General features: G+C 38.5%; 1 non-coding gene across 1 annotated transcript; it reads left to right on the forward strand.

Moving 5' to 3' along the window:
- Positions 1–1,113: 1,113 nt before the first annotated feature.
- On the forward strand, positions 1,114–1,220 carry LOC121211849 (small nucleolar RNA R71). The gene has a single exon (XR_005907067.1). It is a non-coding gene; the product is annotated as a small nucleolar RNA R71 (small nucleolar RNA).
- The last annotated feature ends 12,507 nt before the right edge of the window (positions 1,221–13,727 follow it).

Here is a 13,727-nt window from a genome sequence, read left to right on the forward strand (position 1 = left end):
CTAGCCCCTAGATCAGCTAATGCATGATTAACACCTAAACTACCGATTAAGCAAGGAATAGTAAAGTTCCCTGGGTCTTTTAGTTTGTTGGGTAGTTTATTTTGGAGAATGGCCGATCAAACTGCGTTCAGCTCCACATGCGACGTCTTGTCCAACTTCCTCTTATTTGCTAAAAGCTCTTTTAAAAATTTCATTGCATTTGGCATCTGCGATATAGCTTCAATAAACGATAAGTTAATATGTAATTTTTTTAAGAGTTTAAGGAATTTACCGAATTGTTCATCTGAGCGGTCTTTTCTTGTCGCGTTGGGGTATGGCACACGAGGTTTATATTCGACAGTCACTGGTTTGTTTGTATTTTGATCTACCTCACCTTGACTTTGCTTACCATAGTTTCTTGCCTCGGTTCTGGTTCAGGCTCAACGACTCTTTTGTCATCTTGAATATTAATTGCGTTGAGTTGTTCCCTTGGGCTACGTTAGGTATTACTTGGCAAACTACCCTGTGGTTGTTTGGAGATTAGTTTGGAAAGTTGGCCTATCTGAGTTTCAAGGCTTTAGATCGACGCTTGTTGATTTTTAAGTGCTGTCCCGGTGTTCTGAAAATGGGTTTCTGACATTGATATAAACTTTGAGAGGATGTTGTTGGTAGCCCCATGAGAAATTGGGGTGGTTCCTCCAACTTGCATTATAAGTGTTACTATATGGATTGTTTTGAGGTCGAGAATTATTACCCATGTAGTTTAATTGCTTGTTATCCATGCTATGGCCATAAGGTTGGTATTTTGAATGGTTTGTTCCACCGCTATTTGCTTCGCACTGCATTACTAGGTGAACCTATGAAGAACTAAGAAAACCATCAATCTTTTTATTCAAGAGTTCGACCTGATTAGAGAGCATGGTGACCGAATTGACGTTATAAACGCCGACTATTTTTGTTGGCTTTGTCCTCATGACTTGCCACTGATATTTATTCAGTGACATCTCCTCTATAAACTCATAGGCATCTTCCGGTATTTTATTGTTAATGGTTCCGCCCACTGCTGCATCAACCATTTGCCGAGTCGAAGGATTCAGACCATTGTTAAATGTTTGTACTTGGAGCCAAAGTGGTAACCCATGGTGAGGGTACCTTCTCAGTAAGCCCTTGTATCTCTCTCATGCATCGTAGAGGGTTTTTAAATCCATCTGCACAAAAGAAGAGATATCATTACGTAATTTAGCCGTTTTAGCCGGTGAAAAATATTTTAGTAAAAATTTTTCAGTCATTTGTTCCCAAGTAGTAATTAACCCTCGTGGTAACGAGTTCAATCACTGTTTAGCTTTGTTCCTCAATGAAAAGGGAAACAACCGAAAAAGTATGGCATCATCAGAAACGTCATTAATTTTAAATGTATCGAATAGTTCTAAGAAGTTGGCTAAATGAGCGTTGGGATCCTCATCCTGCAAACCATCAAACTAAACAAATTGTTGTATCATTTGAATATTATTAGGTTTTAATTGAAAAGAATTTGTAGCTACAGTAGGTCTAACTATACTTGATTCAGTTCCTGTTAAAGAAGGTTTAGCATAATCATACATAGTGCGTGGAGCAGGATTTTGATTAACCGCAATTGTAGGAGGTAGCTGATTGCCTTGGTTTTCAGCTATCTTTTCGGTTAGGGGTTGAGTGTCGTCTTCTTGCTCATTCTTCGTGTATCTTAAGCTTCGCCTTATTTCTCTTTGATTTCTGCGAACTGTACGATCATTTTCTTCGTCAAAAAGTAATGGTCCCGACGGGTTTCTTCTAGTCATAAACAAAAAAAACCTTCCAAGAGAAGGAAAAAGTAAATAAGTAAATAATAATAATAATATAAAATTAAGTTGTAAGAAAAATAAATGGCTAAAGTAATTAAAATTGAGCGTTCCTAATATCTTAGTTCTCCGGCAACGGCGCCAAAAACTTGATCGCGTGGTTTCGTGATAGGTTTTAAATATTTATAATTACTCGTTCTTGAACTAACTATTATCGCGATGTAGGCAAGTGTACCTATCGAACAGTAGTATAGTTTTAGCAAGACCGGATTGTCGAACCCAAAGGAACTAAAAGTACTAGTAATGACTGTCTTTTTATTATCTAGCCTAAGAATAAAGAGGTTTTGTTGTAATTAACTAATTATCTAAACTAAGAATGCACAGAGAAAAGAATTGGGGAATTTGCTTTTGGGAAAAATCGATTGACTTAAGACAATACCTAAGGAAAAATCCACCTAGACTTTACTTGTTATTCTGGCTCCGAGTCGGACGATTTATTCTTTCAACTTGTTCCGTAGAGATCCCTAAGTTATGTTATTATCCCTATTCAAGACTAATAACGTCTAATCCCTAGATTGATTAACCGAGACTTTTCTCTAATTAACACTCTAGGGTTACATTAACTCGATCTATGGATCCCCTTATTAGGTTTCACCCTAATCATGTAAAATCTTGTCACCCTATGTCTAGGCGCGCAATCAACTTCGCTTAATTATGGTAAATGTACTCTTAGATAAGAGCATGTCTTGAATCAGTATCCTGGGATATCAAAACAAGAATTAAGAACACATAATTAAGAACAAGTTAAATATTTATCATACGACTCAGAAAATAATAACAAGATTCATCTTAGGTTTCATTCCCCTTAGGTATTTAGGGGTTTTAGTTCATAACTAAATAAGAAAACATCTCAGAAGAATAAAGAATACAAAACATAAAGAAAACCCAAAACTTTTGAAGGGAAATTGAGGAGGGATCTTCAGTCTTGATGATGAATCCGGCTTCTGAGATGGATCAATCAGCTTTTTCGGAGTAATTCCTTACTCCCCATTCTCTGTCTCTCTTTTCTTCCTCTTCTAGGGTGTATTTATAGACTTCAGGCCGTGTTGATTTCGTACTTTGGCCCATTTTCTCCATTTTTGGCTCGTTTCTCGTTCTTTTCGCTCTCCTATGCTCTCATAAGTATAAAACATGAAATTAAAGCATTAGGAGCATTGAATTCACCAATTCTAATGAAAAATCATCCATAAAATGCATTAAACATGGGGTAAAAATATGTATAATTTACGGTTTATCAGCATGATTATAAATGTAATGAGAATATGAAATAATATTTGCCCAGAATGAGACACAAAAATGCATTTCTTATTAAATAAAGATGTTTGAACATGAGTCTATTTCACAAAAGATTCTTATTGTTTCTAGGGTTAAAACAAGTGAGTTCTGAACATTACTCTATATTAGCCCTAAGAACTACAGGAATTTCTTCCAGAGTACAATTGTTTAGAACACTGCCAAGCTCATAAGGGTGAATGCTTGATAAGTCTCTTTCCATCACTTCCTCCTCAAATAGGGCATTGATGCTCAAATTGCCCATCAAATCTTCAGCTGTCTCTTCTCTTGTCATCTCTAATTCTAGATGAATAATTCCTTCTGACACGAATGTATTGGATATGTGGGGAAAGGTCATTGACTCCCACTTGACCTCTATCCCACTCAAACGTGCCCTTCGTCTATCATGTTTCCTCTCTAACTCTTCCTTTCTTTGTCTAGCGTCTGGCCTATATCCCAAACTGAAGCGATCCTGCTTTCCAGCTAAACCCGGCACTTCAACCCGTCCGTGGAAGTATTTTCTAAGTCTCCTTCCAGGCAATGCCCCTTTTCCTACCATCAGTAGTAAGCTCATCCTCGTAGCTTTGGATATTTTCGGCATTGGGATCTTGCCTTCTTCGATAATGAAAGTCGCATTGACAAATTCTAATGACCGAAAGGAACACTCAATTGCTTCATCATCATTCTCGATGTACGACGTTGACAAATTCCAATGACCGAAAGGAACACTCAATTACTTCATCATCATTCTCGATGTACGGCTCGTCACTAGTAACAGAGGCGATAATGTCCTCCTCTGCATTTATGGTTATCAGCAGACCCTCTGTTACCAACTTTAACTTCTGGTGCAATGATGATGGTACCACTCCCACTGAGTGAATCCAAGGCCTTCCCAGTAAACAATTATAAGAGGGCTTGATGTCCATCACGAAAAAGTCTACCTCGTACGTGTCGGGTCTGATCAGAAGGGGGATCTCAATTCTACCCATTACTTTCCTCTCAGTGCCACCGAACGCTCTCACTATGTTTTGGCATGCCTTAATATGAGAACTATCTATAGGTAACCTGCTCAATATGGGTAATGGCAAGACATTCAGTGTCGACCCATTGTCAATCAATACCCCCGGTAGTGTATACCATTTGCACCGGGTGGTGATGTGTAGAGCCTTGGTAGACCCCATGCCACTTGGCAGTATCTCATCATCGCTGAAAGAAATGAAGTTATTGGCACTTATATTGCTGACAAGACAGTCTAGCTTGTTCACTGAAATGTCTTCAGCGGCATAAGTTTCATTCAACACCTTCATCAACGCATTACGGTGTACCTCTGAATTTTGGAACAAAGCTAGTACCGAGGTGCGTGCTGGCTGCTTGTGCAACTGTTCCACAACACTATACTCACTGTGCTTCAGGAACTTCAGAAATTCTTTTACTTCATCCGCGGTTACCGGTTCATTAACCAATGGTTTTGTCCTCTCTTCCCCCTGCTCAAACATCAAAGATTTCCCTTTTACAGGCTTGGCTTTTGTATCTGGCATGCTGACCAGCGTCCCTTCTCCTAATGACGTCACATTACAGTTACAATTCTAAGGCACTCATTTGTTATCCTTGTAAGGAAAAGCCACGGGTTTCTGAATCACCACTCTTGGCGTCGCTCTCGCTCTAGCTTCATCGACTTTCAATCGTGAAATAATCACCACTGGGTGATTGACCTCACAGACCCTCTTTATTAGCCCCTCCTCCGAGGCGTACACATCTTCCTCCTCAGTAAACTCAAAGAACTCCAGCCCTTATTATCCATTAGACCCTGCACCAGGGCTCTGAATTCATCACATGTTTCAATCTCATGGTCCTCCTCTCCGTGGAACTCACAATAGTTCCCTGCTTCTTGCGATTTGCTCCCAAAGTCTTGTATAATTAAACCTCTCTCTACCATCTTATTCAAAACCTCCCTCATTGGGGTTTTCACTTTTGCCACATCCAACTTAACTCTCCTTCCCACATTCTCGACTACCGCGTTTACCCCATTAATAGTATGATTGGGTAACGGGTTTCCCGCACTAGGTGTATTATCGAACTTCACAACACCCATGTTAATAAGCCATTCGACTACTCTTTTAAAGGAAGTGCAGTTCTCTATCGAGTGTCCCGCGATGCCCGCATGATATTCACATGGGGCACTTGCATCATACTACTTAGGGTACGGGGGTTGTAACGGTTTTAAGTAGAACAGGGATACAATGTGCGCATCGAATAGACTTTTGTACAACTCCTGGTATGTTATTAGAATTGGAGTGAACCGGAGCTTCTCCGTGCTTTGTTTCGTACTGAGCTCCTATTTTTTCGAAGCTTGCTGGCCTGTAACTGTCGTTTTTGGCTGATTAACTGTGATTAGTTTTACATGACCCATGCTCACATTTCCGACCTCACTTTCTCTCTTTTTCAGGGCTGACCTCCTGGCGCTCTCCCCATCCTCTATTTTTCCTCACCTTATCGCATTCTCTATCATTTCACCGGACATCATTATGTTCGTGAAACTCTTTGTTGTGCCTCCCAGCATGTGTTTAATAAAAGGTGCCTTCAAAGTATTAATGAAAAACATGGTTGTCTCCTTTTCCAAAAGCGACGGTTGAACTTGCGTAACGACTTCCCTCCACTTCTGAGCATACTGCCTGAAACTCTCATTTGACTTCTTCTCCATGTTCTGTAATGTAATCCGATCAGGCGCTATGTCCGTCACATGGCCATACTGCTTCATCAAGGCCTGTGCTAAGTCCCACCACGATTTAATTTGGATGCGACCCAACTGATTGTACCATTTAACCGCAGCTTCACTCAGACTATCTTGGAAATAGTGAACTAACAACTGATCATTATTGACATGACCAATCATCCTCCGACAGAACATCGTGATGTGGGCCTTAGGGCAGCTGGTTTCGATGTATTTCTCAAACTCTGGCATTTTGAACTTCGGAAGGAGCACTAGATCTGGAACCAAACTCAACTCTTTAGCATCCATACTACATTGATAATCTGTGCTTTCCACCGCATTGAATTTCTCCTCCAGCCATTTGTATCGGACTTCCAGTTACTTTGGGAGTTCTCCTTTTGCCTTCCCCACATCTGTCATCTCGTTAAAGTCGGGGACCGAAGGATTTACCCGATCGTCCTCGAGTTTAGAACACGAGCCCGTCAGGAAATTCATCAGTGCCGAAGTACCAGCCTGATACTGAGGTTTGATATTGACAGACACCCTTTGTGGTGGTACTGGGGTATTCACTGGGGTAAAACCTGAAGGGTAAGTAAGGATCTCGCTATCGCCATCTGGGTTGACCATGGGGCTCTTTCCTTTTCCTGGCCCTCCGAGCAACAACTGAGTTAGCTGATTCATCATGTCCTTCTGAGATTCTTGCATCTGATCTTTCATATCCTGCTGAATCTTGGCCAGTTGCTCTTGCATCTGTGCTTGCAGTCGCTCCTACATTTCTTTCTGCATTTGTTCCAGTTTTTCCAGCTTTTGATCCATAATTTTGGTCTTTTTCCTCGTGTAGTATTGATGTTCCAGGGTAACTATAATACAATTACTTTTAATTAGGGTTCCTTTGTGAAGTTTAATGCACATGATGCAATGTAATGCGAATGCATAAGATGTATGCAAGACTAAAGAGACATCGATTTTGATTCAATTTCAATTAGAAAACTTTATTAGAAAACAAAAATCTTTACATAAAATAGATCATATATACGGCTTGGCCTTAATGCTCAAAGTTTTAATTCTCTTAAGGAGACAAGCCAGGTCACGACCCCGGTCTGACTCTAACTCATATTTCACACTTAACACATCAGCTTGAACCGCTAAGGTCTGTAAATGATCGGCCACTTCTCGAATCTGAGCCACGGCTTCGCCCATTATATGATCTCTATCCCCGACCTGGTCCTGCGATCGACAGAACTGTTCCTTCCACTGCTCATTATTCATCTCAAGGAATTCATTTCGAAGTTCACAGTTCTGTAATGTAGACTCAAGTTCTTCTACCCTTCCTTTCAAATCCTTGATCCTACTGAGGCTTGCCCCTAGCTCAATGTCAAAGTTACGACCACGACTCTGATGCAACGCCCTTTCTAACTCTGCTACCCAAGCTGCTAATCTCTGCTTCTCATCTTGGCCTTCAACCAGACTCTTCTTTAAGGCATTTTCACGTGCTTGAGCATCATGGTACCTCTTCTCCTACTGATCAGCTTTAGCCTTTCCTTCTTAAACTTCTTGTCGCCATTACTCCGACGTCTTCCCTAATCCCGCTGTTATCATCGACATGTGTAGTTTTTTGTAATCAGTCTTCAAACTATCCAAGTCCTCTTCGGCCTTCCTCTTTCCTTTTCTTAACTTCTCGGCCTCAAGTTTCTGAACATCGACATCTAACCTCAAAAGCATCTTTTCCTCCAATTATTCTATCTTTTTCCCTAACTCTAAATTCCTCTTTTCAAAGTCCTGTTTTATGATTTCTAACTCGGAGGGGACTACTTGCAGGTATTCTTGCATCGGTCGAGTGCCTTCTTACCTTGGTCTGGGGATATTATCATTAACTCTCCTATTCCGCCAACTGTCATATTCGGGGGTCGCCATTGGTCCTACAGTAACTCTTTTCACTCGACGAATCTGGCTCCAAGCACTAGAAATATCCTTAATCTTTTTTCTTGTAGTTAACTCCCCTATACGTGAATTCAGATTAAGCTAGCCCATGCTACTGTCTCGATCTGTATTGCCTTAGTACGAGCAAATGAGCATATCCCACGGCTCCCAAAATTCCAGGTAGAGGTACCCAATCAAAACTTCCACACAGATAGAGGATCTCATGGGAACCAACCAAGGAGCTCTCCACTCAACATCCTCCTCTTGGAGACTTCAAAGGAGTGCGATCCAATTTTTCTCCGATATGTCATCCCTCCTGGGCGTACCCTTATCTCCGTTAACGGGAAGTAATCCTCGGAAAAAACCCGATAAGAAACTTTATCCACCTTTCAGAAATGACTATGAAACCAAGCTAACAATAACTGCGCGCACCCTACAAATCTGCCTTCTCCAGCTCTCTTGCATGCATTCAAATATCTAAATGTATCTGCCAAGATTGCCGGAATAGGTGTGACTCCTTTTTCAAGTCGGTCGAAGAGATCCGAGACTGCCTCATCTACATACCCTAATGCCCTAAGGAAAATTATTAAACCCTAGATGCTCAAAGCAAAAACGTCAACTCTCTTCTTCGTATCAGGGTGCGCTAGGATCAACTCCCTCAAACTTCTCCATGGGATGCACTTATACTCCCCCTTTTGCTTGACCCTTGCCGTAATCCACTGCTCACTCATCCCAATAACGTTCGTCAATTTCTTTACTAAAGGCAAGGCATTAGCAACCTTAGAATAAGCTCTATCAACCTGTACCTTCGGATAGTGAAGTAGGGCTGTATATTCCTCTATGGTAGGTACCAAATCTACATTCCCAAAGGTAAAACAACTATAGGCAGGATTCCAATACTGAGCGAGAGCCTGGAATAAGTGTTCGTCTACCTTGATGTCAAGTAAGTAAGACAAATCCCAATAACTAACTATAGGACAACCGCTTGGTCTCTTCATCCCACCGGTCTCATATCTCCTTTAATTCTTGAAGATCATTTTGCGTCACACTAATGCGGGTGTGCTCACACAATTCTGATGTATACCGCTCGGCAAGATTGTCCCTTTTTTCTAATTGCATTTTCTCTGACCATATACGGATAGCCGCATTATCTTCTACTTTATCAAGAAATTCGTTCTCCATGACAAGCTCCCTAAATTAGTAATCGAACGTGAATCGATACCTATTTTGAATGAAATGACATGCAATTATGGCCAAAATAAAACACAACAAGTCAGTATAATATACCAAATATAATAGTCAAAGTAAATGAAAAAAATAAACAAGCACCAATTTGGGTGATTGCTAGGGTTTGGAGTAATTCTACCTAGGGTTGGGCTCTTAAGGCTCATTATATGCAGTTTGGTTCTAAAGAAAAGGGTACCTAAACCAGCAGATTCATCGATCCTCACCTATTATAGGCTCATATGGATCGAGTTTCGGTTCAGAGGAATATATTTCCCTATGGCTGTACGGAGGTGAAAACCTCACGAAAACATAGGTACGGATGTATCCCGAAAGCGATCCACTATCCTGCACGGAGGTGAAAACCTCACGAAGGAAATAGTTTCTCACTCCAACTTAAAATGTGCGACCACAACGGTCATGCAAGATGATGCAAGGGGATATAAAAACTCAAAATACAAAACATGAATAAAATGATGATCCATAAAACTAATGAAATGCAATCAAAGGATCGCATGTTAAAAAATCAAACTTTTAATTTTCGACAAAAGGACAGAAAATAATCAATTTTACGGCTTGACTCTCTTATTTTTCCCAGTAGAGTTGTCAAGCTGTCGAAACCATTTTTATCTTGAAAAATGGGGATCGACTTTAAAACGAAAATGGAGTGGCCACCAATCCTTTTTGTTTAGGTGTGTTCGGGTCACCTTGTGATTGATCATTTTAATAAAGTATTTCTATTTATTAAAACAACATTTTTGGTCTACGAAAAACTATAAAACGGATTCAGAAGTCAGTTACGCGCAAGGAAGGATTAGTACCCTCGCAACGCCCAAAATTGGCACTGTATTGATCAATTAAAGAACTTAATTCAAAATACTTAATAGCATGGCGATACATTTATACAAAACTTCTACCCCGGGCACACGCAATGGAGCCGTAGACAGTCAAGTGAAATCCAATCCACGAAATAATTTGATCTATGGACAGCATCGTTGTGGTAAAGGTCGTAATGCCTGAGGAATCATTACCGCAAGGCATAGAGGGGGATGTTGAAGCTTTGAAAAAGATTTTAAAATACAATTCCTTTAAAACGTTTGGATAACTTGAATTGGATATTGAGATTCTTTCGCTTAGAAGGAATAAAATATTACGTCCAACACGATTAGATACAATATTTCGAACCCTCGACACAAGATCATCTCAGGATTTCCAAAACACATGCACTTAAAACTTTTAAAAAGGATATTTGACTATTCGGCCCAAAAGGTAAATCGAAATCCAGCACGATTGGGCACGATTTATCGAATTTCCAAATACGAAACATTGCCTCATTTTAATTTGAGAAGACATGGATGAATTTCAAAAGGATATTCTGTATTTTAGTCGAATGGAAAATCGAAGCCCAGCACGATTAGGCACGACCTCCCAAACCCCCCAAACACAAGATATTGTCTAGTTTTAATTTAAGAAAACATAGACAAAATTTCACAAGGATATTTTGTATTCTAGTTGATTGAGAAATCGAAACCCAGCACGATTGGGCACGGTCTCTCAAACTCCCCAAATACGAAATATTGCCTCGTTTTAGCTTTTTAAAGAAATATGAATTTGGGTAAAAGGGTACAATCTATGTAACATTTAAAATCGAAAATTGGTTAAAACGCGAAAGTAGTCGTACTTGGCGATTAATAATAATGCAAATAAAATAATAATGAATAACATCAACTTGCAAGTATACGAAGACATAAATAAATAAATAAACAAATACATTAATAGATAACAATGAGAACAAAACACAATCAAATTGCCATAGGTAAAATAATAAAGGAATCATAAATGAGATAGCAAAAAAAAAAATTAGTGAAAAGTTTAATTTAAAACAGGGATGAGCACATAACATAGAAATAGGGAAACTTTGAATAAAATGTTTTTTTCAAAAAAAAGAAAAATGAGAATAGCAAAAATAATGATGATGATAATAATACTATAACAGAAATAATAATAATAATAATAATAATAATAAAGGTAAAAATAATAATTATAGAAAATAATCGTAATAGTAAAAATAATACTGATAGTAATAAAATAATAGAGGTTGAGATAATAATACTAATAGGAAATAATAGTAATAATAATTTTTTTTAAAAATGGAAGTAAAGTAACAAATTAACAAATAATAAAATAGAAATGATATAAAAGCGAAAAATGAAAAATGAAACATGCCTACTAAATTAATCAAAAATATGCGTTTGATATAAAAATAAAAATAAATAAACAAATAAATATAATACTGAACAAAGTATAAAATTTTAGAAATAGCATAAAAATAAAATAAGGAAAAGGTTAAATTGAAAACTGAACAGAATTGAAGGGGAAAAATCAAAATAAAGCAAGGCCACGGGCCTAAATTGTAACATGCGCAAAAAGGAGAGGGGCTTGATTGGAAATTATTCCCCTTCTCCAAACTCAGCGTATCAGGCACTGGCAAAAAAAATGGTTTTAAGGTTTAAATTAAAACGAAATGAAAGTTTGTGGCAAAAATCAAAGGTAAGGAAAATGAAAATAGGACCCATAAGAATCAACCTCAAAAGCGAAAGGACTGAGGGCGCAAATAGACCCTCAGTCCAAAAACACGTGGATCCTAGGCTACCATGGGTCGGGTTTTCAGGTCAGAGGCCAAAACGACGTCGTTTTGGCCTCCAAAGCTAATCACCAAAACGGCACTGTATAGGGGCCTTATAAAAGTCAAATTTTTGCAAAAAAAACTCATTTTCCTTTTCAAAAACCAAAAAAAAAACTAAACCTTTCCTAAAAACTCTCTCAAGCCTTCCCTTTAGGCCGAACTCCAGCCATGGCTTTGGCCGTTGGGCCACCGCACGCGCCGCCATCTGTTGTCGTCGGCGCTGCCGCACACGATGGTGACGAAGGTAAAACATTTTCCCTTTTTAATTTTATAAAATATATGGTAAATACAAATAAAACAATAGTAGTAAAAAAATAGAAAAACAAAAAAAATAGTCAAAAGTATATATAAAAAAAACTTTGTATTCTGATTTCTATTGATCTATTGCTTTTGTGTATTCTTTTGTGTCCAATATATTCGTCCCAAAAAAAAAAGGTCCCTTTACAATTGATTTTCTAAGGCTTTTATAGCCTTTTTACAATTGTTTATTCCATTGCAGGTTACGTTGTGGACGTGGGCTCTGACGTGGAGGTGCGTGTGGTGCGGTATTAGAAGTTCGAGTGGCGTGGGACGCGGAGGCCGTTGGAGGAGCGGCGGCTGTTGCAAGCACTAGGGGCTAGGGTTTCTTAGGTGGCAAAAAGTTTTAAGGTTTTGGGCCCTTTTGGGCTAGGTTTTATTTGGGTTATTTGGGGTTTGGGTCTAGTTATGTTTGGGCTTCCATTTTTTGTATCTTGGGCTATTGGAACTTTTATTTTTGTTTATTTGTTTATGGGTTTTGGACCTGGGCTAAAATTGGGCCTTACACATAGTATAATGGTAAAAGTGATCATCAAAATGACAAGTCTTATGGATGTGAATTAAAGAATCTAGACCTCGTATTGCATAAGTAGATGCATTGCTTGTATGAGGACATGTTAATGTTATGAATATATCTTAATAAGGAGTGTTTAATCACTAAAATGATGCCATGATTTGTGGTTTTAATATGTATAAGGTTGTAAGGGTTTATGGGTAACATGAAGGCTTGAAAAATAGCCCAAGTGTTGACTACACGGGCTGAGACATGGTCGTGTGTCTCAACCGTGTGAGGGACACGGTCTGGAGACACAGGCATGTGGTTTGACCCCGTGTGATTCAATTTGCATGCTGACGTCAAAAACAGAGAGTTACATGGCTTGAAGACACAAGCGTGTCAAAGGCACACGGACGTGTCCCTATGTCCACACGGGCGTGTGACCCTGTTTCATGGGGAAATTTTCTAAGTTTTCTTGAAACTTCTCAAGTTCTCGATTTAGTCCTGAATCAATCCCGATGTATATTTTGGGCTTCGTAGACCCAAATAAGGGATGACATGCATGTGTTTGAAAAGTTTTGAATTAAAAGAAATTTTATGGCCTGGTTTTTTCATGTACGTGTACGTTTAAGTCCGGTAATGCCTAGTACCTTGTCTCGGCATTGGACATGGGTAAAGGGTGTTACAAAATTCATAGGTCAAATAATAATAAAATAATCTAGACTAATCAGAGTTTGATTGAAACAAATAAATAGAGTTTAATTGAAAAATTATTTCTCAAATTTGACTAAAATAGGAGTCATACTCAACAGGTGTGAATCTACTTGTTAATGAAAAATTTTTTGAGAGTCATTTTTTTATTACCTACAAATGCAATGGAAAGTGTTTCGGATGAAAAAAAAATTAAAGTGTAAAATTGAATTATAAATTTAAGGTCAAAATATAATTTTATCATTTATTAATATTTTTTTTTAAAATCTAGATATAATTTTATCATTTTCGAAAGAAGGTTCTTACTTGCTACCCTTAGTATAGCCCCTTATATGAAATTGTTAGGCAACCAATAGGTAACTTAATCATCTAGATGGAGATCTCTGCCCAATAATTTCCTCAAAGTAGGATAAAAGTTCATCAACCTTGTAAATGAAAGATCTAATCATAAGACAACACATAAATAAAAGATCTAATCATAATATTACGTTTTATACACAACACGTAAATTCATCAACAACACTTACATAGACAATACATTCTCCAATCGCATTCAAC

The sequence above is a fragment of the Gossypium hirsutum genome, chromosome A12 (genome assembly GCF_007990345.1).
Source record: "Gossypium hirsutum isolate 1008001.06 chromosome A12, Gossypium_hirsutum_v2.1, whole genome shotgun sequence".
Taxonomy (NCBI): domain Eukaryota; kingdom Viridiplantae; phylum Streptophyta; class Magnoliopsida; order Malvales; family Malvaceae; genus Gossypium; species Gossypium hirsutum.